The sequence below is a fragment of the Castor canadensis genome, chromosome 13, assembly GCF_047511655.1.
Source record: "Castor canadensis chromosome 13, mCasCan1.hap1v2, whole genome shotgun sequence".
Classification (NCBI taxonomy): Eukaryota; Metazoa; Chordata; class Mammalia; order Rodentia; family Castoridae; genus Castor; species Castor canadensis.
Genome location: NC_133398.1, coordinates 57,211,961 through 57,239,658, shown reverse-complemented (window position 1 = coordinate 57,239,658; position 27,698 = coordinate 57,211,961). Strand labels below are relative to the sequence as shown.

At 38.2% G+C, this 27,698-nt stretch overlaps 1 protein-coding gene and 1 long non-coding RNA gene across 10 annotated transcripts in view; one reads left to right on the top strand and one right to left on the bottom strand.

The window, feature by feature from the left end:
- LOC141415428 (uncharacterized) overlaps positions 1 to 18,176 on the top strand; it is a 77,870-nt gene extending 59,694 nt beyond the window's left edge. Inside the window, exons 4-5 of one of the 2 annotated variants that reach the window (XR_012440436.1) lie at positions 14,500 to 14,639; positions 17,769 to 18,176. This is a non-coding gene — a long non-coding RNA (uncharacterized lncRNA). Of the gene's footprint in view, positions 1 to 14,499; positions 15,582 to 17,768 lie in introns of those variants that run through there. The other variant, XR_012440435.1, reaches the window with a different exon arrangement.
- Positions 1 to 27,698, bottom strand: part of Nfib (nuclear factor I B) — a 442,869-nt gene that overhangs the window by 300,599 nt on the left and 114,572 nt on the right. The gene's annotated exons all lie outside the window — the stretch shown is intronic.

The following is a 27,698-nucleotide window of genomic DNA, read 5'->3' as shown; positions in this document are numbered from 1 at the left end:
TCTGTTTGCAGTTTTACCCATAGAATGGATATTGAGTAACTCTAAAATAAACGTCCTTTTATTGAAGGTCTTAATACTGATACATTATTCATAATACACTATATTTCCAATATATTGTGGATTACTTTTTTTGGTGCCCAGAGAGGGTGACTCTGCCTGCTTCCTAGGTTGAGAGAAATAGGGTGTTCTAGAATTAATAATTCAAATAGCACTGTTATGCCAGGAGGGGAGAAAAGAGTGTCAAGGGGTGTTATGAATCTGGGAAAACTGCCAGCACGGTTTGCATGATAAGATTGGGTAAAAACATAAAAAGAAATATGGCCCAGTGCTTGATCTATTTCCTTTTCATTTATAAGGTTTACTCTTAAACAAAATTGTGTGTTCCTCAAGTTTCCTTAAGAACATAGCTGTAACAGATTTCTTTTGAAACCAGAGTCCTGCCAGCTATGTGCCTTTCCAGGACACAATTGTTATGCTTCTGGGTAGAGTGTACCCTGCAGGTGCTCCCTACATGGAAGCATCTTCTATAAGGCCACCTTGTGGAGTGCTACCTCTATCACCATACTAGATCTAAAGAGGAGCCCATTACAATTTACAAATTAAAAGCCAGTGGGAAAGAACGTAATCTTGGCAACTGCCTTTGGGGAAATCTTATGACTGCAAGAGCACCATGGGAGAGTGCTTTAAATACCACCATGGTTCATCCAATCTCCTCACAATTGTATAGGAGGGCATGTGGCCAAGGCTTTGCAGGGAAGAGGCCAGGGTACCCAGGCTTGTGATTGGCTGGGAGGGGGCGTGATGCTAAGCCAGCCACATAGTCTACTCCTGCTTCATGAAGAGCATGCCACATGCTTCTTTGCACATTCTTTTAAATCCTTGCGTGGTTGGCATTTGGAAAAATATCGACTGCAACCAGACGTCACAATCCTGATGACAGCTCCTGAAATCCCATCTTTCTCGCAGCAGCACCTACTGTCAGTTACGGTGGGGGCGGGGGCATCCCCACCCAAGTTGTGCTCCAAATAGCAGGAATTGCAGATGTACATGTCTGGCTGCCTCCTCTAGGGGCCATGGCAAATATCAGGTAGTAAATAGCCTGAGAGAAATGCTGCTGATAAAATTAGTTCAAATCCTTCCCAGAAAACAAACCTGACACCACCGTGACACTTGATAGCCCAGACTCAGCACTTCTACCTTCGCAAAGCTCCTTGCCATCAAAGCCCAAATGTCTTGGTTTAAACTGCCTTTATTTCCCCCTCTTTTCAAAGTTGGTCCTTGCCATTTCGTTCTCTCAAAAATCCCACCCAAACAAACAAAACAACCTCATATGGTTATAGGATAGATTGTCCAACCAGGAATTTTACATTACAAATGACTACTCTAAAGGTTAATACCCAAGGTCAAGTGTTATTAATATGCATTTGAATTTTGTTCTTCTGATTTGTGATATCATCTAAGTCACCTCTTGGTTTATAACATGGTAATCCCAGAACATCATTCATTTTCCTACGGTTCTATTCAGAGCTTGCTATCAAACCCTCTCTTTCATATCTGTCTTTGGTTTTGTCTGATGTGTGATGTTTCAGTCCTTGCTTCAATTTCCTTCCCACAGGTAACACTGTAACTGCTGTCCAAGACTGCTTAGTTGATTTTCACCCTGTTACCTTCTCCCTTGCTTAAACCTCACTATAGAAAAAAAGTTTTAACCATTTTCTTGAAAAGTATTTCTCTATTCCAAACCAGTTCTTCACCTTGATTTTCAGGTAAGAAGAGGCCAGCTGATCATGCATATCACACATGGGGCATTCTCTTAGCTGAAGGTCTTGGGTTCCAACTCCAGAGGAAGATAACGATGCTTAAGACTTACTGCCTGTTAGCCTCCGTGCAAGAGGCTCTGCTGTACTCTTGTCTCATCCTCAGCAAAATCCTGTAAGGGGAAGTGCTATTATTTTGCCCACTCAGCAAATAAGGAAGCTGAGGTTCAGAGAAGTTACCCAAGGGTAGACAATAGTCATTGGCAAACCTGGGACTTAAGCCCCTAGTCTATCTCTTTCTGAAGCTTGTGAATATCACCACTTCCCAACTGCTTGCTTCTAATTATTATGATAATGGAGGTCAGTTACGCATGATGCAATCATTACATGAAAAGAGGGCTTTGCACAACACAGACTATTTGTAAATTTATTTCTGCATCTAGTATACTTCTGTAAAAATATTTTTCTTGTACATCTAAAAATGAAATAATTTTTAATCACTTGAAGAGTGGCATATTCTAATATAAATAATGTACAAATTTCTTAAGTAGAACGCAGGGGAAAAAATCCCATCAAAATTCCTAACAATGGAAATACCACTGGAGGTAACATTTCAGTATAGCTCTCTTACCACATTTTTCAGCACAATTTATATATCTGCAATATCTCATACATATAAATTTGAATCCTGCAGTTCCCTTTCAGTATTACGATGGCTACTTCTCCACTCTTTGTGGTTCATAGTTTCGGGTGTAGGTTCAGAGAGTCAGTAGGATGTGCCTAAATCACATGATAAAATCTAGTCATTCATTATTAATTTCACTAGTTGAGTTTTTGTACAGACAATAAATACAATTGCTCAAAATTTAAATGTATAGAAAGATACATAGTAAGAATTTGCCTCTTACTTCTGACTCATAAGGCCACCTTACTCTCTGGAGTATAAAGTCCCACACCTCCAACTGCCCTCTTGTTAGGACGTGCTATGTAACTCAGTTTCTGAAATTTTGAACTCAAGACAACTCAGTTCAGAGAGGAACTTTGTCCATAGAGAAGGTCCAACCCTAGTTCCTGTCTCCTGCCTCTAGGTCCTCAGGTGAGGGGCAAACCCTTCAAAAGAACCATACCTTATCTTACAGGGCTCAAAACTCAATTATCACCCAGGGTAATTTCTGTATTATCTAACAGGTACACATATAAAGAAGTGGGGGAGAGAACAGTTTTGCCACACATTCTCAAAACAGCTCACCTTTGGAAGCAAATTAGCCTTATGATTTCTGCTGGAAGTCAGTGTTGTTTCTTTACTATCTACCAGTGCTTCAAGTTCAATAAATGGATGTCAGTGCTTCCTTCTATTTTTAGACATTTACTAAATCATAAGATGGAGCTTCAGGGGAAGACAGTGCTGGAGAGCTAAGAGGAATGGCTTCAAGTGTGGAGACTACAGTGGATTCCATAGAATTCCTTTGGTTGTTAAGCAGGTGCTCTGTAGAAAAGTGGGGTTCTACAGACAAATAAGGTTAAGAAAATGCTAGGTAAGAGAAAGGCAGTTGTTTTTCATTGTAACACTTAACTTTTAATATTAAATTGTAAAGTCTAAAATTTTAAGAGGAGAAAAAAAATGAAATTGACCACAGATCACATTTTGGGAAATGGTATGGGATTTTGGAAGCTTTAGAGCTAAATAGGATATGACTTGGGGTTAGGAGAATAATTATTTATCATTGTTTAATCACTAACCTTTTAATTAATATGAGAAAATTATTATTATTATTATTATTAATATTATTTTGGTGGTACTGGGGTTTGAACTCAGGGCCTCCCACTTATTAGGCAAGTGCTCAACCACCTGAACCCTGACCCCAGCCATTTTTTGCTTTAGTTATTTTTCAGATAGGGTTTTGTAGGATTTTTGTTTTGTTTTGTTTGTTGTGGTACTGTGGCTTGGACTCAGGGCTTTAAGCTTGCTTAGGTGCTCTACTGCTTGAGCCACTTTTTGCTCTGGTTATCTTTAGAGATAGGGTCTCGCTTTCTTCTCTGGTTGGGCCTGGACCACGATCCTCCTATTTATACTTCCCGTTATATCTGGGATGACAGGTGTGCACCACCATGTCCAGCTTTTTTCCATTGAGATGGGGTCTCATTAACTTTTTGCCTGGGGTTGGCCTAGGAACATGATGCTTCTGATCTCAGCCTCCCATGTAGCTAGGCATCAGCCGCCTGGGCCTGGCTGGGTCTTGCATTTTTGCCCAGGACCAGCCTTGGACTGCAATTCTCCTACCTACACCTCTTGAGTATCGGGAATTACACATCTGAACCACTGCACTTGGCTTATTTGTTGAGATGGGATTTCATTAACTTTTTGCCCAAGATGCCCTCAAACTGATTCTCTTGAATTACAGGCATGTAAAACTATTTTTATACTAGATTTTGCTATTAGTTAGTAGAAGCAAGTTTAAAAGACCTCTGTAACCTTGGATTCAGATCAGCATTCCTTTCAAACTAGTTATACTGCTTTAAAGTGGCAAGCATGGTGATGACATATGGTTTTGAAATATTATTACTAGGTAACCCTAAGCTACAAGCTTCCTCACTTGAAATATAAACTAAAACATAAAATTATTTTAATGAAGAGCAAAATATTTGCAAGGTATAGATAGCATCAGTAAAGTATCAGTATCCAGAATTCAGACCGTCATTACAAATCAGTAAAAAGAAACAACTCAGTAGAAAAATGAGCAAAGGATAGAAGCTTCACTAACTATAAACACATGCCAATAAACACATGAAAGGCTTTCTGATTTATTAAAAATGCAAATGAAAATGATATCATTTCTCATCTATCAGACTGGCAAAAATTTTCAAGTCTTGCAAAATGGGCATATGGATTGGAACAATTGTTTTGAGAATAATTTTGTAATAATTACAGAGTTCAACATGTGCTTGCTTTACAAAGTAGGACAGACATTTCTAAGTACATCTCTTGGGAAGTTGGTGTTTCCCAACTTCTTTCCCATTGTGACACACATAGAAATGATCCATGTAGCATAGTGGGGTGACCTGAGGCTGATCCCAGCAGAGGATGACCCTTCTAGGGAACTGTGGTCAGCTCAGGGCCCATGGTTTGAGAGGTTCCACATATCTACCCAGCCATGAAGCTCTGGCAAGAAGTTTGGCCCCAGAGATGCTGTTTCTGTGTGTTCAAAGAGATATACACAAAAATGTCTACCATAGCATTTTTATGATAACAAAAGCAAAGAAAAAAATGGAACAGCAATTCAATTAATTTTTAATTAAAAATGAGCAGGGGAATGAGAAAATGATTTCAGGCATACTTATGCAATGCAATATGATACTCCAGTTACAATTGATGAACTTAAAATACTCTAGTTTTTTTGAAATACCCCTATGTTATTTTGGTCATTACTATGCAATAGACACCAGAATTAATTCTTGTTATCCACCTGCCATTTGTGATCTCACAATAAGAAATGATAAATGTGATAGATATGCTAATTACCCTCAACTGATCATTAACCAATGTGAGTATATATCAAAATATCATATTGCACTGCATATTGTACATTTGTTGTGTATCTATCAAAAATGAAATTGAAAAAAATTAATGAATTTTGGGCTGGCAGAGTGACTCAAGTAGAGCATCTGCCTAGTAAACATGAGGCTCTGAGTTCAAATTCCAGTACAGCAAATAAAAAACAGTAATGAGCTTGAATTTTAAAGATAATTTGCAAAACTAGAATCTTGAGTAACAAAAGCAAAAGGCAAAATGATGCATGTACTATGCTCCTGTGTGTGATTGTTCACTTTCTGTCACTGTAATGAAGTACCTGAGGTGGGCTAACTGTACAAGTAGAAGGCACATATTTAGTTCAAAATTTTGATAGATGAAAGCCCAAGCTGAGGTGGCACCATTGGTTTGACTTCTGGTATGTGTGGGAACAAGACATCACATGACAAAACAGGAAGCCAGGGAGAGAGTGGGACCCCACAATCCTTGTCAAAGGCAAGCTTCCAATTGACGTATAGGCTCCACCTCTTAAAGGTTCCTTGCCATCTCCCAACTCTGCCACCCAGAGAATCAAGATTCTAACATATGAACCCTTAGAAGACAAACTCAAACCAAATCTAAGTCATAACAGAATGTATGCAAAGATTTAAAACAAACCAAAACTTAGATACCTATGCAGTAAAGATACAAAAATACTTCAGGGTAGCAATTGCTTCTGGAAAAAAGAGAAGGCAACAGAATTTTGATGGTGGATGAGAGACTCAGGAAAACTGTGATATTGTATTTCTTAAAAAATAAAAATAAATGAAGCAAATATGGCAATAAGTTTATGTGTACTGTAGTAAGTTTATGTGTAATAGATAATAAGTACACAGATTTCTATTTCACTATGATTTTTGTGTATTTGAAATATCTCATAATTTCAAAAGAACTAAATCAAAAGATCTAAAATTTCAAAAGAACTAAATCAAAAGATCTAAATCATTAGATCAATGTTTTCAAGTCTGGATGCACGTTAGAATTACAGGAAAATTTAAAGTAATTTCCATGCTGGGGCTGTATTATAGACCAACTAAATCAGAAATTTAAGAGGTGGAGCCTGGCACCAGCATTGTTTAAAAGCTTCCCCAGGATTGAGAACCGATGAAGAAGTTTTCTTTAAAATAAATTTTGTGTTTCAAACATTTTAATTGTACTGCTTCCTCATAAGGCTTCACGTGAACACATTTGTGTAAAAAACAAGAAGTTAGGCCCAGTTAATATTCACTGAGAACCTTCTTTCTATCAAAACCAGTGATCATTTCCTGGTGCTAATGTTCTTTGTTTTCTAGATCATATGCTTCTTTTCTCTCATTTAAGTTGTTAATCCCTCCTTTTTCTCCTCCCACCTTTCCAGTCCATCCCAACAGGCAATTCATCCAAGCACCACACATTTAAGCTCTGAGTCACTCACATACACTGCTTTTGAACATATTAAATAAATCCATATGCTTATCTACACTAAGATAGAGATTTTTTCCTACAGAAAATAGAATACAAAAAATCATTCCAATGTGTACACTTCCAATATTTTAAGCAGGCATCTAAAATGAAGCAGAAATTAAAAGTAACTTGGACTAGAATTTTGAACATTTAAAACATTACAGTAAATTGGTAAAACATAAACCAAATATATAGATGTCTACTTTATATCCGAAAAAGTTACTCTTTCCCTGCCATACACCCACAGACAACTCTCATAATGGCCCCACTTCAATCTGAGTTGGATCATAAGTAGAACAGTAATAAATGTAGCCTTTCCCAACATTGTTACCCCAAAAGACTCTTTTTTATCCTTTCCAATTTTGGAAATCCCTATGAAGTCATCATTAACCAATCAGACCCTCTAATAGTTTGAAATAACTAGTGTAGCCAGCCACATTGAGTTGATATAGAATCAAAGAAATATGACATTCTTCTTAGCCTGGGCAGTTGTGTCATGGGTAAACATATGATTTCCATTAGATTTCTCAAAATATGGCAAAATAGCTTTCAGACCCTCAGCACTACCTCTGGGATACTTATTTTAGATCAGATCTACTAACTAAAGTGCCATTGTTTTGAATAAACCCTTCCAAACTCTTATCTCAGGGGACAGTGAGAAAAGGGAAGCTGAAATACACTACATGTCAACAGACCAGGAAATGTTCCTACTCTACTTAAGTGTACCTGGAAAACTGATATCCCAAGGGATGGGGGAGAAGTGTAAGAAGTCATGCAACAGCTATAAGAAGAGACAAACCCGAGTTTTTAATCTGGGTTCTAAAGCATGACCTTGGGCAGATTACCTAGTCATTCTAAGCTTCGGTTTCCTCATGTATACAATGGAGAAAGCAAAAACAAAAAACAAAAAAACACCAGATACTTTCATACTCAATGCCAAGATTTTGACTTCTAATATTATTTTTCTCCAATCCCACTCCCAAGAAAAGGGAGGAAGACTCAATGGAGAAATTGCTACTTTAAAGACAGGGGCAGAGAGAGTAAGGAAGTTCCCAAAAACAAACCAAAAATGGGGGTGTACCAGGAGGACATAAGGGTCAACTAAAAGGACTAATCATAATGATGATGATGATGATGATGACCATGATGATGTATGCAATAGACCGGAATTCTGTGTCCCCTCTCAAATTCATATATTGAAACTTAACCCCCAATGTGATGGTATTTGGAGGTGGGGCTTTTGGGAGGTGATTAGGCCACAAGGGTGGAATCCTTATGAATGGCATTAGTGCCCTTATAAAAGAGACCCTAGAGAGGTCCCTCACCTCTTAGGCCATGTGAGAACACAGCAGGTGACCAGAAGCACCTCTCACTAGATGGTATGTCTGCTGGCCCTTGGATCTGGACTTTCCAGCTTCCAGAACTCATAGAAGTAAAATAAATTCCTGTCGTTTATATACCACCTAGTCTATGGTAACTATTATAGTAGTCTGAACAAACAAAGACTTTGGATTATAACCCAAAGTAGAAAATAAATATCCTTGAGTCCATACTGATATAAAGTTGTACGATGAGAATGAGAATTTACTTCTGTGGTCTTTCAAGAACATATCACATGGTACAGTTATAAGAAAAACTCAAACTGAGGAGCATTCTACCAAGTACCTAACCAGTATTCCTCAGAACTTTCAATATCATCAAAAACAAGGAAAGTCTGAAAAAACACCTTAGCAAAGAGGACCCCCAGGAGACATTGAAAACTACTAGCAATGTGGTATGCAGGAAAAGGTGGGATGGGGCTTTGGGACAGACAAGGACTACTAGGTAAAAACTAAGTTAATATGAATAAAATATGGATTAAGTTAATAATTATGTACAATAATAGTCCATTAATTGTAAAAATGTACTATATTTATATAAGATGTTAATAATAGGGCACATTGGGTAGAGGGTAGTCAGGAAACGTCTACACTATCTTCACAACTTCTCTGCAATCTAAAACTATTTTAAAATTAAAAAAAAATATTATTAAGGAAATATTTCCCTCATAGAGTGATTATAAGGATTGAATTAGATCTAAAATTACAAACATTTAGCTCACTGCCTGCCATATTGCATGCTAATACCTTAAGAAAGATTTGGTAAGTCCAAATCTTTTTTTCATGTTGTAAAAAATCAGTGATTCAGGAAACTCTGTCATTGTTATCTTTTCTGGGCAAGTCTATTTCCATCTTTTATTTTTTCTAGCATTAATCTTCATTCAGGATAGATCTCTGAGTAATGAATTGGATAATGCTTCTGGATTACTAAACTTTCTCACATGTCTTCAAAGACCTGGGCAATATTCCTTCTAATAAGTTTCTTCCAACTCTGTCTTTTTATCCAACAAATTTAACAAGTAGTCATCTTTTGAGAAATGTGCCATACACACCTTCAGCACATTGGAGCATCTCTTTGGTGCTGCAGCATTGGATTTGGCATAAAGCGATGTATTTCGCCATCTGGGGTTTGCTCTCCACAATATCTCCATGTCTGGTTCCTCCTTCCACCCCTCCATTTCATGCATTAAACCTCTCTGACCCAGCTCCCAACTCAGATCTAAAGTGCTTATGTCTTCCTCCTCTGAGACCTGGAGTCAGATTTGCTTTTGAACATTGGAGTAACCACCCAGTCCTGAAGGCACCTGCAGGTATTCTGTGTAATCTCTTCTGGTTTGTCAACTCGCTCCAGGCTGAAGCCAATTCCAGTTCTACCTGGTAAACTTCTTCATGCTTAGCACTAAGTTGGGCACATCTAGTACCCCAGTTAACATTTATTGAATGTTAATAAATACTAATTTGGATGCAATGCACAAGAGTAACTGAAGCATTCCAATGTGCTGGCTGCTAGGAGGATGCATCTCACTTAACAGAGAGACCAAGGATGGACATTATTGAGTTGTCTGCAGGGACAATTCCCAAAAACTGATAATAAAACAAATTTTAAAAAAACCTCCAATGAGTGCTATTTTCCCCCTGTATAAATTTGTATAATTATCATTCTCCCTCTTCACTTATCAGAGTTAATCATCATTTCTTTTGTTTCTTAATAAGGACAGTTACAATGTTTTTGATAAATTGAATATAGAAATAGTTAAACCCAGTATGTTTTGCTTCTTCAAGGCCATAAAAGGGAGTTTTGAGGTTGAGCCGCTGGCTGCTAAATTATACAAATAATTTAAGAAATTTATCATCCATCCACCCATTCATTCATCCATCCATCTGGCTATCCATCCACCTATCCTTCTGTTCTACTTCAACAGGCATACACTGATCACAACCACATGCCAGGTATATGCTGACTACTAAAGATGCAAGGATGAATACCAAAGCCTTCATTCTCAAAGAACTCCCAGTCTGGTTAGGGTGGGAAATACAGGACCAATTGCAACATGACAAGTGCTATCATATGAATTACATGGGAAGCTATAGTTAGAAGAACATGCTCATACATGTAATGATTCTTGAACAAACAATAACAAATCACAGACTCTTTCATGGATTTCTTCAAATGACTTCCATATCTTGCAGAAGTTTTAGAAGGGTAAGAGGAGAGCCTCACCTCTGACATTTCCTGAGCTGCCCTGAGTCTTGGCTTCCTCCTCTATAGTACTATCACTGCCTAAAAGTATCTCACCTTTACTGGGAGCATCACATGGGAGATCTTGTAACCTCTGGAAGGCTGTAAGAATATAATTAATAATTAATTTAAATATTTATTATGAGGCAAAAGACCATTTTTCCTTTATAACCACCTCAGCTCCACTCAACACTACAAGAATTAAAAATTTTAGGTAGATAAGTTCTTTCTCTTGAGCCATCCATTCAATGAAGCTTTACTCTTTTGCTTTTACTAAACCAGTATCTGGTGGCTTTCTCAGACCCCTCGGTGCCCAGATGGCAGCACATGCTGTGCGAGAGCATGGCACTGTGATTGTAGTATCATTACATGTGCTTCCCCGCCCCCCACTGCCTGCTCACAGTAGGGTTCCTGGACCGCAGTTTTTGGTGGTCTTGTATACGAACCCAGTTTTCAGTCGAGTTGGAAATGGATTCATATTTGGGGACATCAAATAATAAAATTAAGTGATGTCACATCTTTAGGAAGAAAGTTTGAATCCTGTTTGAAGAGAGAGTGGTTATTGAGAGCTAGAGAACGTGGCTAGTGTCCAGTGCCATCACTGAGAGACTGGTATAGGCTTGGTGATCTGCTAAATTCAAAGCAAACAGGCATACAGGATATGAAGCCACAAGTTTTTCTTGTGAACCCAACAAATGTAAAGCTCCCTTAATCCACACTAAAATAAAACTGACAAGTAGGCCTGCCCATCTCTGCAGGCTGCATAGTCTCTTCCTCTGCCCATAGTCCATTCTTCAACCTGCAGGCTTACCTAGTCACACCAAGTCACCTAAAAATTCTCTCTCATTCCTCCCCTCCCATATTCTTTTGATATTTTTTGCCACCCAAACAGCATCCCAGAATGCCTCATTTGGTGACATCACAGATAGCCATGGGTTGCTTCTGGTGTCCCATCTGTTCCTGCAGGCCTTGCCTCAGTGTGGGCAAGATATGAAGGGAGTGTTCAGTTGAGACTGGCATGGGGGTGGGGTGGGGGTGGGAATCAGGCCTTTGAAGCTGTTTTCTATCAGGGCCCTGCAGCTGTCAGTGTTGGCTGTGGAAGCCAGTGATTGTCCTTGTAGCTCCCTGTCGCTGCGCCGGCCTGCACTGTGCTTGCAGATATTAATTGGGCTTTCATTATGTGAATGTACCCAGAGGCTTTGACAGTCAATTCCTATATCTATATTGATTCATAAAAAATGTCAATAAATAACAGCTCTCTCACAGCTCTTAATGTTTTTTTTTAAATTAGTTTGTTTATGGTTTTCCCTCATTTTTTTTCCTTTCATTTTCTTTTTACACTTTGTGGCATAATAGATCACAGAATTGTTGGGACAATGGACAGGCACATTGGCTAAATCACCTTATTACAGTTCCATATAGTTGAAAAGAGGCTTAATGCTAAATTATCAGATTCCAGCTATTGTCAAAAGCAAGAAAGAATAATGTTCTAAAATAACACAGTGGTGCCGCTGTGCCACTCGTTGTCCCAGGAGCCAGTGGCATCTCTCCACTGAGTCACAATTCCCTGAAATGAACAGTGGGGCCCAAATTCAGGCTGGGACTGTGTCTCTTCACTTTTGATGTATTAGAGGTTACAAAAAATTTTTTGGACCTGGGCTTTCAAAAAATCTTACATTACACTTGTGTGCAACTGTAGTCAAAATTATAAGCTAATTGATCTTTGGAACATCCCAAATTAGGCATGTTACAAGACTACTTTAGCTTCCCTCACCTGAAAATTACTGCATATTATCCCACATAAAGTGGAGATGAAAGCAGAAATTATACAGCTGTTTCATTTGCTGAAACTTTTCAAAGGGAGAAAGGATGTTCATTAAAAGCTAATAGTGACACAAATGTGCAGACCTTTCACAGAAAATGCCATTGTCATAAGAGCCTGATGGGGACCCAGTATCATTCTCCCTCGGAGAATCTGTGGGTCCTGTGGACTGTTGAGCTATTAAGAGCATCGGAAAAGAAAGGCGATGCCCCAAGAGGAAGGGATGCAGAAGGATTTTGGACGACACTTGTTCTAGACTTCACACCATAACTTTACCATGAAGTAGACATAATTTTGGTTCCAACAAATATGTAGGGTTGGAGATCCTGATAAGCTTTCCCTCCCTTTCTCTGAAGATGGGTGGACTTGATTTCTTTATAATACATAACATTTAATCTCTCTTGCTCACTTTGTCTCTGAGGATTTCTTTTTCTCTAAATAAAAGGACTACTGATATTAGATGGTTAATAGTGAAGATGTAAAACAAAAACTTCAGCTGCCAAGTAATATATAACCTTAGTAATTGTTCTTACATGGAACATGGTGATGAACACCTTTAATCCCAGCACTTCGGCAGTGGAGGCAGGAGGATCATGATATCCAGGCCAGCCTAAGCTACATAGCAAGACCTTGTCTCGAAGAAGAAGAAGAAGAAAGAAGAAGAAGAAGAAGAAGAAGAAGAAGAAGAAGAAGAAGAAGAAGAAGAAGAAGAAGAAGAAGAAGAAGAAGAAGAAGAAGAAGAAGAAAGAAAAGTTCAACCTCCTCAGCATTATATACAGTTATTTTTGATACAGTCTCTGAGCAAAACAAGCTAACAAGAATGGCTCAGTAACTGTAAGAAGATAACTGTGTGTCCTGTCAGCAGATAAATGCATCTCAAATGGCTTCATGAAAATATTCAGGGATGGCAATGAAACTTTGGATAATAAAGATTAATGAGTAAGTGATAATTTTGAAGAAAACAATACAGATTCCTCTTTTTAAATCAATTTTTATTAGGATATATTTATTAGATGGGGGATTCATAGTGACAATGCTGATTAGACTTATATTGTACATTATTTACATTGCCACCATTGTCTCTTCCCCTCAACCCCCTCCCCACCCCACTTAAAACATTTGCAAGAGGTTTCTTAGTTCGGCTTTATATAGGTATATGAAGTCCATCTGCCATATATCATCACCTAACAATCCAGATTTCTCACATCCAAAAAATTTTAAAATATTCAATGATACTTTTCTGTATAAATTGGAAAGTGGACAGAGAATAAAAATCTTTTTTCCCCCAAAATTTGAGAAATTCTTCACAAGTCTTTATCTGATCCAAGGCCAAGGAGGATTCCAGATGATTTTGAGAAAACCATTAAATTTGCATGCAAGATCAAATGACATAATTATTGGTACCTTTGTACTAATATTCTCTTTTAACTTAATAGGGAAATGACAAGACAGCTGGCCATGCCACCATATGAAACCTTTATTGCATGGAAGTGTTCTGACATAGTAGCTATGCAAACAAACCTCAATTAACTAAGGTATGTTAATAGGGAAGAAAATAAGATTCCCTTCAAAAGGCTGTAAAGAAGATACAATGGCCATGCAGTGTCTTTTATAGCAAATAAGAAAACAGGACAGAGGCAGATAAGAGAGAGATGGTGCAATTCTCTTTCTTCTCATTTTCTGGATGGTTCACCAGCAATATAATATTTCTAGTACTGACCTTTATTTACTTAGTGACCACTAAGTTCCAGGTTCCATACTACATGCCTACCTAGTATGAATATTTATTACAGTAGGGTTTACATTATTGAAAACGTCAAAGACCAATGGCTCCTTACTTATTTCTGGAGTGGGATACAATGATGAAGAGATGAAAAAGAACAAAGAAGGGTATTTATCTGCATTTTGTGGATTCTTTTCCTTTTTTCAATTTAATTTCACTCATGAGTAACCTTGTAGCAATTTAGGAGCAGTAGGAGTAGGTTACACTTCAGATACCTGTGCTATTTCTTATCCCTGAAACAGTTACAATTTATTTCCAGCCTGGTCTATTCTTTCCATAGTTTCCAAATAATCCTTATGCCATCTCTGAAAGTGCTTCAGCAGTCACTCTCACTTGGAAACCGAGTCTTGCAATGTAGAACATTCTCTAGAGAGGCCGTATTTTCTGAATCTCAAATCAAGACCCATTGTCTAAGGAGTGGAGCTCTATTTGAAAGAAAAACTGGTTGAACTATGTGAAGTTTAGATACTCTCAGAAAATCCAAACTCAGTGTTGCTATTCTTTCCAGGGTTACATTTCAGGACAGTACACCAGACAACCCAGAAGTCAACAGACATTGTGATTCTTTCCATGTCCTGAACGGATCTCTGACAAGGATCCTGTGATCTCTGCCTCTCCCACTTGGCCTTTTTCAACTGTTTGCTCCAGGTATGTTCTCCAGAGTGACTCTCTCAGCAAACTCAGTGCAGAGGCATGAACACACAGAGGGACCTGCCACTTGACGGTGACCCATGCGTCTTTACGGAGCAACGTGGCTCTTGTGAATTGAGATGTGTGAAACACACATGGATTTCAAAGACACAGGACACACTGAAAAGAATATGAAATATATCATTGCAAATGTTTAAATACTGATTACATGTTAATTATATTTTGGAAATATATTATTGGAATTAAATTCATCTGTTTCTTTATACTTTTTAAAATGTGACAAACAGAAAATTTTAAATTGCACGTGTGGCTATTCCTTATGGCTCACATTGTATATTTCCACTGAATAGCACTGGCTAGAGATAGTTGGATGGTGAAACAGGACATGATTTTCTAGGCCAGTATAACACACTTCAGAAATTCCTTTTGCTTTACTTTTGATTTTGCAGTTGTCATTAACACAGGAACCCTAAACACAAGAAGATATTTCATGTATATATTTTGGGGATATATAACTATATTTTTATCAACATTGAGTCTCTTTAATAATTAGAAATTAGGTAATGATTTTTAAGCAATTAAAATAACAGCTTAAAATATAAAATTACAAATACCTCGCTTTGGTTTTTAATTTTTAACATTATAAATAATAATTTATTTGATCTCCCTGCCTTCAGAAGCACATGAAATTAAGCTTGCTTAGATTAGATTTAAAATTCTTTAAACACAGAAGTCGTGTTGAACTAGAGAAAAAGCCAATGCCATGCATATGGCTATTACAGTCGTTACTTCAAAAAGAAATAAAATATGACGTTCTTTGGTAGGAGTTTAAAAGTGGCATATGCATTCTGGGTTGTATTGTTATTTGTAATAAATCAAGAAAGTTCTTGTTGCTCCAAACAAGCAACGTGGCAAATAAATACTGAATGTTTATTTAACTGAAGCAATAGAGTATCCTTCTGTGTTCTCATGTTCAGTCATTCTCCAATAGTGTGTTGAAAATCATCAGACTTCACCTTTGAGCACATAACAGCTAATCAGCTATAACAGACAATAGCAAATCAAAGGCAAAAAACAAAAAAATCCCACACAGTCTTCTTCACTAGCAAGTCCTGAAACTTAAATTTTCAATAGCAACTTTAAAGCACGCATTCATAATGAGCAGTGTACTACAAATAGCAGGATGCAACATTAAGCATTAGCTTTATATCTGTCTACTTAAATCCATTCCATTTGCACTAATGATAAACTTCGTCGTCTTTAGGCAAAATGTTTTCACTCAAGGATCAGATTCTGGCTCAATAAATGCACAGAGATACAGTCATTTCTTAATCTGAAAATGGAAAAATGTACACAGTCAGAAATAAGGTTTGCCAAAGTACTTGCAAACCCCAGCCTCTTCACTCTAAAAGGGACATATCTAAGGCTAATACCAAGAGGATGGATTTGCAGAATAAAAACTACATGTTTTATCCTCTCTTTTTTGTTGTTATTATTTTCTTTTGGGTTTTGACACAACTTTGGATTGCTGAGGCTCAGGTAAGAAGGTATAAAAACAGACGTGCTACCCACACTCATGAACACACAGACCACAGCTGTAACTCAAATTAAGCCACCAGCTAAGAATAAAAGCACCAGGAAACAAACCAACCAAAACCTAAAGCAAACAACATGCTTATCACATAATAACTATTGAATAATGCAAATATTAACAAAGCAAACCAAGCAGGGGGCCTCCATCTCAGGAAGAAGAAAAGCCAGCAAATAGAAAGGAATGATTGGGAAATCAGATCTGTCGTTCCTCCTCATTCATGACTGAGAAAAAGTGGATCAGGACTGACATCTGCTGGCCTTGTTAATGGGATGTACCCACTGAAACAGGGTCTTGGAGAACAAAACATTCTGGTGGGCTGATATTGCATCACTGGGGGAGGGAGGAGGCAATGGCTTGGTGAGGGCATTTGTGGTAAGCCTCCTGCAAAGTGATCAATGACTGGCTAACCAAAGAGTAGCCTCTGTTTTTTTTTTCCCCTTCTTTGATATTTCACCTTTATAACCAGGAATGGTTTTCTAATAATCCTAAACAGGGATAGACTATTATGTAGGTGGATTTCTAGTTAGAATGACCCAAGTTCCAAGAAGTAGGTCACCAACTGAATGCTCAATTAAAGAAGATAGACAACCCCAAGACTTTAAAAAGACTCACTGGAGAAAAAAAAAATCACTTTAAAAAGCTAAGTGTGTATTCAAATATTGACAGCCTCAGTTGTTTTTTGCAGTACCAAGAGAGGGCAGCTACTTGAATGCACACTGAGTCAATGACCTGAATCTATTTGACTTCTATCAACCAGCCTACCACCCCCTCCATTTCCCAACTGGAATCTCTCTCTCCATATAGACATCAGATTTGTGAGATTTTGTCCTCATGAGGTCTTGCTTCTGATCTTTGGGGTCTTAGTTTGCTATCATTAGGCAAGACAAGTTCCCCATTGACTTAGAAGTTGCTAGAAGCCTGGGACAATGCCAATCTTTCTCAAGTCATCTTCTTAGCACCTAAAACAGTTCCAGTTATGTCTTTCAATTTACTTTGAAAGTTCAATATTGTATATTCTGTCATGTTCCTTTTAGGAGTACATCTTCTTTATGGTAGATATGAACAGAGCTTAGAGTTTAACTCAGAAATACTAATTTTAATTTGAAATAAATATGGGCTTCCCACCAGTGCTCAATGCCATCACATTTTAGCCTTATCTCTTAGGAAAGCTGTAGTTCTAGGTTTGTAAGAGGAGAGTTAGGCCATGGGTCATAGAAAATCTTCTCCAGAACAATCCTTATTATGCATCATCACAACAACAAAAGTGAGAAAGCCAGCAGGGTATGAGCATGCACACCTATAATCCCAGGACTCAGGAGGCTGAGGTTAGCCTGGGTTATGTAGCGAGACCCTGTGTCTAAAACAACAACAAAAAAGAGATGGCTGGGTCAGGGATCTTTTGTCTTCTCCCTCTGGTTATACAAATTCCAAAGTACTATCAAAAGTGTATATGAATGCTGTCTGTATATGTGTGTCTCAGTGTATGTACACAGGTGTCGCTAAACACAAAGAAATTTTTGGTTTTTTACAAGGTATATAGAAGAAATGAAGCCTAGAAAACTTTTTGGAGAAACAAAATGGGGAGAAAGTCCGAAGTCTTCCCTGCAGAGCATTAAAGAGGCACACTGATCACATGCTATCTTTAAACACACTTGCCAAACCATCCGGGCTAGATGAAGCGGGGCCGAACTGATCAGGCAAAGCTGAATGAAATTGCCATCTCAAACCACACTCATGGAGGCAGAGTGCATGGAAACTGGTGCACATCAATCACTTGCTTAAGAAGACTATCATCAGCGAGTGTCAAAAAGTGTCCACGTACTGTTTTCACCCTCTCTGAGTTTCTGTCCTCTCTTCCCAGATCATTTGAAAGAAAAATGAAATGGTTTCACTTTTCTTAACTACAAGTGGAATAAAGTATTTTTCTTCTCCAATTCTGAGAAAATAATTCTGGTGATTTTTTTAGTGTTCATACTAGTGTGGAATTAATGGTCTATTTGCATATTTTAAATTCTCAATAACTTCAGGATTTTATTCTCAGATTAAAAAATTAAAAAATCATAGAGAGAAATATAGGGCTGAAATGATCGGGTAGTGTCATCCCAATACTTATTGGTACTTTGAACAGTTTTTGGAAACATGTTAATTTATTTTGTGAAAAAATTTGAGTGCGGAAATAAAAGTCATCCCACTTAAAAACTTCACAAAGCATTTTGCTTTTTACATACCATGGCAACCTAATAAAGACACCATCACGTGGCAGATGGCATGGCACATTAGCCTTGGAACCAACTACTAGATGCCAAAACTATTAACTCCAATGTGTTCAGAAATTTTTTAAACGGTGGTTGGTTTTTGGTTGTTTCCTTCCTTGTAAATAAATGTTTTTCTGTCCTTTCTTCCTTCCAATATTTTTCTTGTTCCTCATCTCATGCTACAATAAAAAGTAGTGAACTTGTAAAAATCCTTCAGTGCCTACACAAAGGCCATTTGCGAATTCCAGGAGGGATTTGAAATATGGAAACTTGAATCTTGAAATATTAAATATTGAACAAGAGCACCTTGGCTAATAGTCTTGGTCTTATTTTATACCATTTTGCCCAACATATGCTGACTGTCCACCTGTGCTTTGTTTCAGCAGAACATATCCTTTGTCTTGCTCTTGCATGGACATCTCAGCCCCTCTTCAAACATGTAGTTTGTAGAATCACCTAGCTGTGCATGCTTAAAAATCTAAGCATCTCAGGCTATGAAATGTTGCAGAAAGGGTATGGTTCTCCATGAGGAGGTGAGTCCTGTTCAAAATACAGTCTTGTCTCTTTAAGAGATGTTGGATTTTTTTCAGCTAGCCTCTGCAGGCAATGCAAGTCATCCATGCCAGGTGGCAATGCTCCCAGATCCCTCTTTTAGGATGTAATAGAAGATATGGGGGTACTCTTTCCCCGAAATTTCCCATTTTTTTTGGTGGCTGACATTCCTATTTCATTATTTTTAGACTCTAAATTCTAAATCTAAGCTATATTGGAAAAGAAAGATAGACTCTTCCCTCCCATTCCCTCCCTTTTCTTCCTCTTTTTCCTCCTTTTCCATCTGTCTTTCTTCCTAAAGCTTTCATTGAACACATACTTTTCAACCTCAGGACAAATAAACGAAGATAGGATAATACATGTCAGAATTTTTCTTGCTAATATAACGCAGATGAAAGGAGACTGTCTTCTGGAGAGGAAAGGATTAAACATCTTTGCCCTGTATTAGCTGGCTGTCTTTTAAAATACTGTCATATGATTTCAATACCACTTAAAATGTCTGCAAAGGCAAATCTTTCTCTGTCAAAGAGATGTCATCATTCACATTCTCAGAGAAAAATTCTATGAAAAAAGGGGACAAACACAGATTCCCATGAGACATATTCAAGGCCATGAGCCTACTAAGGGAAAAGAAATATCTCAAGGAGAACATTTTAAATATATGGGCCAATGACATGAATTTCTTTGGATAAAAACATTAAACTGCCAGACTTAAATTTCAGAATGTCTTTTCTGCATGGTGAAATTAGGAAACCTGGCAAAAGAATCTTCTGTAATGTTTTTTGGTCTTTCCTTCCACCTCTGGTTTTCATGGCCACCATCATATAATTTAGAGGAATACTTCTACAGTCAGAAGCCAGGCAAAAGATGCTCCCATGGTTGAGTCCAGCTGTCTAAAATTGACCATGTGCTGCCCTTACGGTGGTTTTTAAGTTTCAACAGCCCTTACCAGCCACCAGAAGAGTCAGAAACAGAAACACAAATAGGCATACGTACTGTCCCAAGGATTCTTTGATTCACTAAACATGTATTGTGCTACTACCAAGAACCAGCACTATTCCCAGCACTGGGGATGTAGTGGTAAACAAGACCTCTCTAGAGCAATCAAACCTTACCAATCTTGGTGGACAGGAACTAAGAGCATGTACAGAACAGAGGAGGCTACCTCCTGCTTGTTCAGAATATTCTCTCCTACCGGCTTGCCATTTTTGCTGAAATTTCTTTTATGAAATTGATTCCTTTTATTTAGTCTGATTCTCCATTTATATTTGGAGAATTTCTCCCCTGTAGGAGTTATGATTGGGGGTTGGGGACAGAATCTGTGGCTCACTATATAAGCTAAGAAGGCACCTTTGTGCTGTACCCATAAACTATGTTCAACCAATCTTTGCTGCGTTCTAACTGGGATCTATGGACTGAGAGAAACAAGGATGATGGAGGCCCCATTCTGACTGTGGATGGTGCGACAGTAGCAACAACATTGCCTCTTCAGGGGCTGCAGAAGACTGAGAGTCTCCATTTGGTGCTAAGGGCATTAATGGTGCAAGCATCCATGCCCAGGCTTTGGTGGCAATATGGGTGGTGTCCTCTTTATTTTTATGGGAGAGACTTGGTGTAGTCTTCATCTGTTTTCCTTTCCTTTTGGGTGTATTGGTTCTTTTAGTTTGCCTTCTGAGTTAAGGCAAGACCTTCTTATTAGTTCTGGTTAAAAGATCGTGGTCAAAAGAAAAAGATACCACTTCCAAGTCTGATCCCACCAGATCCTCTATGACCTCTTTCCCTACAATTACTAGCTGATGCTCAATATAACTTGGAAGTCACATGGCAAATGTGGAATAGCTTTTATCATCAGTCTGGGTCTCTGAATGACTGCAGGGAGCAAGACCTCTTCACTAATTAGATTTTATTGAATGAGAAATAAACCTTTATAGTATTATGCCATTGAGATTTCAGAGTTTACCTTTGTAGCAGCTAAGGTTTCCCTAACTCTAGTTGGAATATTGCCATAACAAAACCCTCAAATGCATAGCAAGGCTAAGGAATATGGAATAGGAAGGGCAAGGAAATGGACTCTGGAAGCTGAAAGATGAAAGTCTGTGTTAAGCAGTGGCAAAACCTTTGATAATACTGCCTCTTGATAAAACTCAGGACACAGGCCAAGTGCATGCTGATTCTTTAGCTCTAGGGGAAAGGGTTGGAAAACAGAATGTTAGTAGCAATTTGCAAAGGAGTAGATGAACTCAGGCAAGAATTGGCTCATTTTCAAGCAAAAATAAAAACTGAATGTCAGAAACTAGAGGTGTTGAAAAGTTAGAAATATTGACTACTTCCAAAATTCAAATAGGATGGAATAAGACTGAATAAGACTGAGCTTTGCAGATAAGACCAAATCAAGAGTGAAGTCTTCCTATCTAGGCTAGATGACCTCAAGACAGTTGACAGAGAGCATGACATAAGTACTGAAAAGTAAAAACATAAATCAGGCCTGAGAATTGTGATCAGGAGAGAAGCTGATTATAGGCAATTAGATTAGAAGACATTTAGGTTTTTGAAAGAATGGTGCTGCCAAAGAACCTATAAGCCTGGACTGAAATGAGCATTTGAATTTTAAAATAAGCTTTGGGTCCCCAAGTTTATCAGTAAGAGATGGACTTTGAAAGCTCTGCGGTCTCCAGGAAGGGCATACGTTCCCCCATTCATAGTAGATAGAAGTGACCAAGAAAGTAAGGACCAAGAATCTTCTAGATGGTGGAGCCCAGAGCTATGAAGAGCAATGGGCAAGGGAGTTTCTCCCACATAGCATATCTAGGGTCTGTTCCAAAACTTTCCTCACTTCCAAAGCTTTCCCAGTAAGTTTTGATATCTTTACATACCAGTGACTACTGTGTATAGTTACTACTGAATGCGGATCACTTTCACACCACAGTTAAGTTGAAGAATCATTAAGTTAAACCATCACAAGTGGAGTACCATCTGTGTCTCCACTCTTTGCCCCATCTGCTGGCAGTGTGTTGGGACTCATGATGATTCTGGAAGTCACGTGGTGAAAACGTTAGCACTCTCATCAGTGTTAGCCTGACTTCGGCAGTGACTGCACAGAGCAGAACCTCAGCTCCTTTCCCTCAAACTCCAACTGAACGGTGAGTGAGAAATGTATGTTGTTTTAAGCCATTGAGATTTCATAGATGCCCTGTCCACAAAGATGGTGTATCAGTCTTACAATTATTACTGGCACTGCCTTACCTTTATTCTTGCCCATTTTTCAACTCTGGCTTTGTGACTATCCTTCTAGGCAATCCTGCAAGCCTTCAAATATTCTTTCAATTTATTTCTTTTATTTTACTCATCCAGAATTGATTTTTCTTACTTGCAACAAAAACCCTTGCTTGATCCATTAGTTGTAAAGGTTAAATGAACTTGTTCTCTTAGCATAATATCTGACACCTAAATATCCTACAAAAGAAAAATAAATCCTACAAATATTCAGTTTTCTTTTTATTTAACTGGAAAGGCAAGTTTAAGCCTCCATATGAGTCAATAAAAGGATACATAATAGAATCTAATGTTATCTCAATATAAATAAAACTGTCTCTGATTACTGGCTAGTTGTTTCACATTACTATGAAGAGAATATTATATGTGATTGGTAAATTTTGATGAGACAAAAGGAAAGTCTGAACTCAAGAGGGAATGAGCAACAACAGGAGTTGAAGGAGAAGTAACATCTCATTTGCTTAATTTTTCCCAAGAGCAACATTGATTAAAAGTAATATATAAAAGCCTATTAGATAGAGATAAAAGTTTAGTGCTTTTTAAGATGTGAAAGTGATAAATGATAATTTAAAATACAACTTGACACCCAGGGACCACATAGGAATGTAAAACATTTCCAAAGGAAATGCCTATGGTGTAAGTTTGCCTATGTAAGAAAAAAATGTGCAAAATATATACCCATAAGTATATAGAATTATACTTTCATGATTATCTTGCAAACCATAGAGTCTAGTTAGTTTCAGCCTTGTATGCAAGGAAGAGTCAATTACATTAATTCCTATAATGGAGATTTATTATAAAGTTGTATGTGGCAATAAGAGAAATGAAATGTTCCATAAGTCCAAGAGCATGAGTCATGAATTTGCAATTAAACTGAATGATCATTCAGAATCTAAGGTTAGCTCTTTAAAAAAATTTTTTTGTAGCACTGGGATTTGAACTCAGGGCCTCATGCTTCCTAGGCAGAATGCTCTACCCTTGAGTCACCTCACCAGCCTAAGTTTAGCTCTTAAGACTTCTAAAATCTAAATCTGTGTATCTTCATTCTTATTCTAAACCATTAATACATTTCAGATACTTTTACTATTTTGTATAAAATATGACTGATTCTTCTCATATTTCTTTGATCAAATTTCTGTTACTCATAGAATCTAGCTTCCTTCCTCATAGACCAGTATGGTCCATGGCTAGATATTCACCCATTACATCCAAGTTTCAAAGACCATGATGAAATATAGATAAAGAAAAAAAAGGGCAAAGAAAATGTCCACACTATTGTTAGGAGGTTGATTCCTGGGTGCAGTTACATAATGTCTCTGTTTATATTGTCTTGATGAGAATTTATTCAGGCAAGGTTGAGAAATCTAATCTTTATTTTGAGTGGTTATGGGTCCAACAAAAGTCAGATTTTATTAGTCTGGAATAGATTTTGAGAGATGAGTAATAGAAGAGTTTTGGGGTACTTCTACTTCCCTAGTATTTCAGGGATTTGTACACTGCTAGTACTTCAGTTATTCCTGCCTTCCTCGTACTTTGGGTACTCCTAGGACATTTGCTAATATTTTGAGTATGTCTAGTCTCCTAGAAGCATCCATACCCCTTAGGCCACTATTTTGATGTACAACAGTTTCCACTTTGCTGAGATCTCTCCTGTGCTCTGGTGCTTAGCAGGCTTGGCTCGCTTATTGAGATCCAGAAGACCAATGCATGCAGAAAATATAACGAACTTAAAATTCAGACTCATGAGTTCTCTTCTTATTTCAGTTGATATAGGAAATATAAAATTTAAAGATAACGAGTCTCTGGGATTAGTCTTTTGTCAGAGTTCTGTTATCTTTGACACCTTGTGAATGTCAGCATCTTTTTTCTTAGAAGGAAGATGTGAATTTTTACCAGACCTGTAATTGAAACTTTAAAAATGTCAGCTGGTGATAAGTAAAAAGTCACGAACTAGGAGTTTTACAGGCTTCTGTTTCCATTTGGATGTTTTTGTAACAATGAGAAAAACATACAGATGCTATTTCATTGAGAAATCTAAGCATCCTTGACTTTCAAGTGCTTCTCACAAGGTCACTAGTAAATGAGGACAGAAAGTCTCTGTGAACCCACATTACTGGGTATTAGCCATTTGGGTTGGTAGTTCTGGATACTGATGCTTTGACAGGCATCATCTTGGTCTTCTCATAACACTGGTGATAATGACACACATCCATATTCATGACCCATACAGTTCATCATTTGGTCTATTGCAGTCTATGGCAGACTTCAAATAAAACTCTTCATGCTGTCAAATGGTATCAGATTGGCTGGAGTTTAGCCCATTGTCACCTACCTTCCTCCTGGCTCAGAAAACCACGGGCATTCAGACTGGATGAGCGCAACACGGGGGCACCTGGCCATCTTAAATATCCAGAAAGAGAGAGATTTTGGCGGGCAAGCCCCCATCTCCTGTGAGTAAATTGGAGGGCTAAAATTTCCTTTTTGTGACCCTGGTTTCAGTTGAGGGCCTCCCTTAATATTCCTAGACTGGAGGCAGTGGCAAACCTCCACATGGGCCCTCCTTTGAGCTGGCTCACGTGTGGTAGCCACAATCCCTCCACCCTTGAGCATGCAATCTGAGTGACAGACAAAAGTGACAATGTTTTTGAAACCTATCCTTAGAACTCAGAAATGACTTATCATCACTTCTACTGTGTTCTGTTGGTCATAGACCAAGCTGATACAGTGTAGGAGTCACCTACAAAGGAGATTCCATGTAGTAAAGAATTGAGGCTGACAGCCATGTGAGTGACCTTGTTTGGGGGAGGATCCTTCAGCCCCAGCCAAGTCTGTAGATGACTGCAGGTCTGGCTGACATCTTGACAGCAATCTCGTGATTGACTGTGAGCAAAAACTACCCAGTAAGCTCTTGACCCTCAGACTCTGCATGAGATAATAAGGATTTGTTGTTTTAAGATGCCAAGTTTGGGATAATTTGTTATGCAGCAATAAATAACATACATGGCTTTAAGCTGTGCTTCTATATGTTCCCACACAATTTATTATTCTAGTTTGTAATCACTAACTCACTTGTCTGTGTCCTCCATTGAACTACTTGTGCTTTGAGGAAAGGAATCAAGTTGATTGTTACGTCCCCAGTACCCAGCAGGGTGCTTGGCACACAATAGGGATTCAGTAAGTGTCACTGAATAAATGAATAAGGTGAGATGAAATAATGGACATGGTGTCAGACAGAACTATGAGACCTGCCAGCTAAGGAATGAGTTTGTGGGGTTCGTATTGGGCCATTCTCTCCAAGAGGAGAAGGCTCAGAATGAAGACTTATTCTTCTGTGCTGTTGCTGGCCTTCCTCCCATCCTCCCCAGCACCCCACACTGGCTCTGAGTGGGAAGGAAAATTTGCTTCAGTTCCTCATGGGCTCAAACCATAGAGACACTGCCCAGAGGAGATTGCTGGGAGTGGGGGCTGGGGTGGGGGGGGGAATGAAAAATTGAAGTAGACCAGGGGACAAAGCAAAGTAGGGGTGTGGATGGGGGCTTTTTAGTTTTTTAATTTAGGAATTTTTAAAACATGTTTTTTCAGAGGAGGCTAAAAGTTCAGTTGCTGCTTTAAGTGGTGTGGTGTCTGATTACAAGTGTTCTAGGACAAACGTCTCTACTTCAGGGCATTACTCATGGTCCTCCCCTTCCCTCAACTCCGACCTCTCTAATTGGCAAGGGCTATCTCTAGCTGGAAGAATATATATGAAAGCTTTCAAAGAACCCTGCGTGGCTCTATCTGCTCTCCTCTACTGTGCTTCACAATCAGTTGATGAAGTCTGGATGAACCTAGGAAGACAAAAATTCTCTAAATCTGAAAAATTAAGTCTCCAGTGGAGTAGATGGTCATGAAGGAAACATTTGGGGCAGGTGGCTCCTTCCCAGGGAGGTAAAACAAAACAAAACAAAACAAAACCCTATGTCATTGGAGAGCACACTAACTATCAGCAAATTTCAGTAACATTGACTTTATTGCTTTGCACACTCAACAATGATGAGTGGAGAGAAAGATGGTTCATCCTACTTTCATTTCTCATTAAGAACCTTTTTGGAGGAAATACATAGCACTTAGTTTAGTGTAGTAAACAGGGCCCAAAGCATGGACAGGATAGTGTGATTTCAAATTCCTCTTCTGTTATTCGTAATTGTTTAAGCACAGACAGTTTAGTTTTCCTGAGTATTGAGTTTTTTAGTCTGTAAAGTAAAGACACTAGTAATTACCCTGTAGCACTCACTGAAAACATGTTGGCTGAATCTGAATGGGGTTCTCAAGGCCAAGGAAATAAAGAAGCTGCAAGTAGAACTTGGGAATGCTTGATTAAATTTAAGACCTATGGCAGTGGGGGGTTGGCGAGGGGGAGTAAATCATAGGCTTCCTACCAGCTTGGGCCGTTGTGCTGCTGTTTCTGAAGGTAATTTAATATCATTCCAGGATACATAAAAAACAGCATGACCTCAGAGAATCACAAAATGTACTCCCATTGACCATGTCAAACTCAGTCTTTTGTTTCAACATTTGCAAAAGAATATTTGGTGAAATTGAGCATATGATGAAAAAGCCACTAACACAGAGACAACTTTGCAAATAAGTTACCAAAGTTAGTAGGCTTACAGAAATCCTACTTGGCTTAAGAATTTGATCTTCCACCATTTCTACCTTTATATAATTACTGAAGGGTTTACTATGTCTACTTGGTCCTTCTTATTATCATTAAGGACAAATAACTCTATGATATATTTACACAGCCTCTCTCAGAAGTCTAGTGAGGCTTCTGAAACACCACGTTTCATAGCATGGAGTAATGATTCCAAATACGAAATATATGGAACCATAATTGTACATAAAAAAAACCAACAAAAGCCTGTAAAATAATACTGCCTCCTTGACAGGACAGTTAAGAATACTAAATGAATTCCTTTATATAAAACACTTTGAAGTGTGACTAGCGTATACTACATGCTCAATCAATAATCGTTGTTATGATAATTATTTTTAAGGAAGAGTAACTTTTATATAAATGTGATAGATTTTAAGTATAGCCCATAATATTTGTATGTACATAATCTTGAAGTCCCCTTAAGGTCCTGACAACTAGGCTAAATGTTTCTGTAAAGGCCTTCTCTCAAGAGCCTTAGATCCTTCCACATCCGCAATGCCAGATAAGTCAAATCAGGTGGCTTAGTTTTTTTCTTCCTGGCTAATAGTTTAGCAGCTTAAACCAACAACACTTATGTATTATCTCTAGCTTTTGTGGGTCAGGAGTCCTTTGGCCTGGATCATAAGGCTGTAATCATGTAGTCAGCCAGGACTCCTTCTCTTCTCATGGGCAAGTTGGATGGGGAA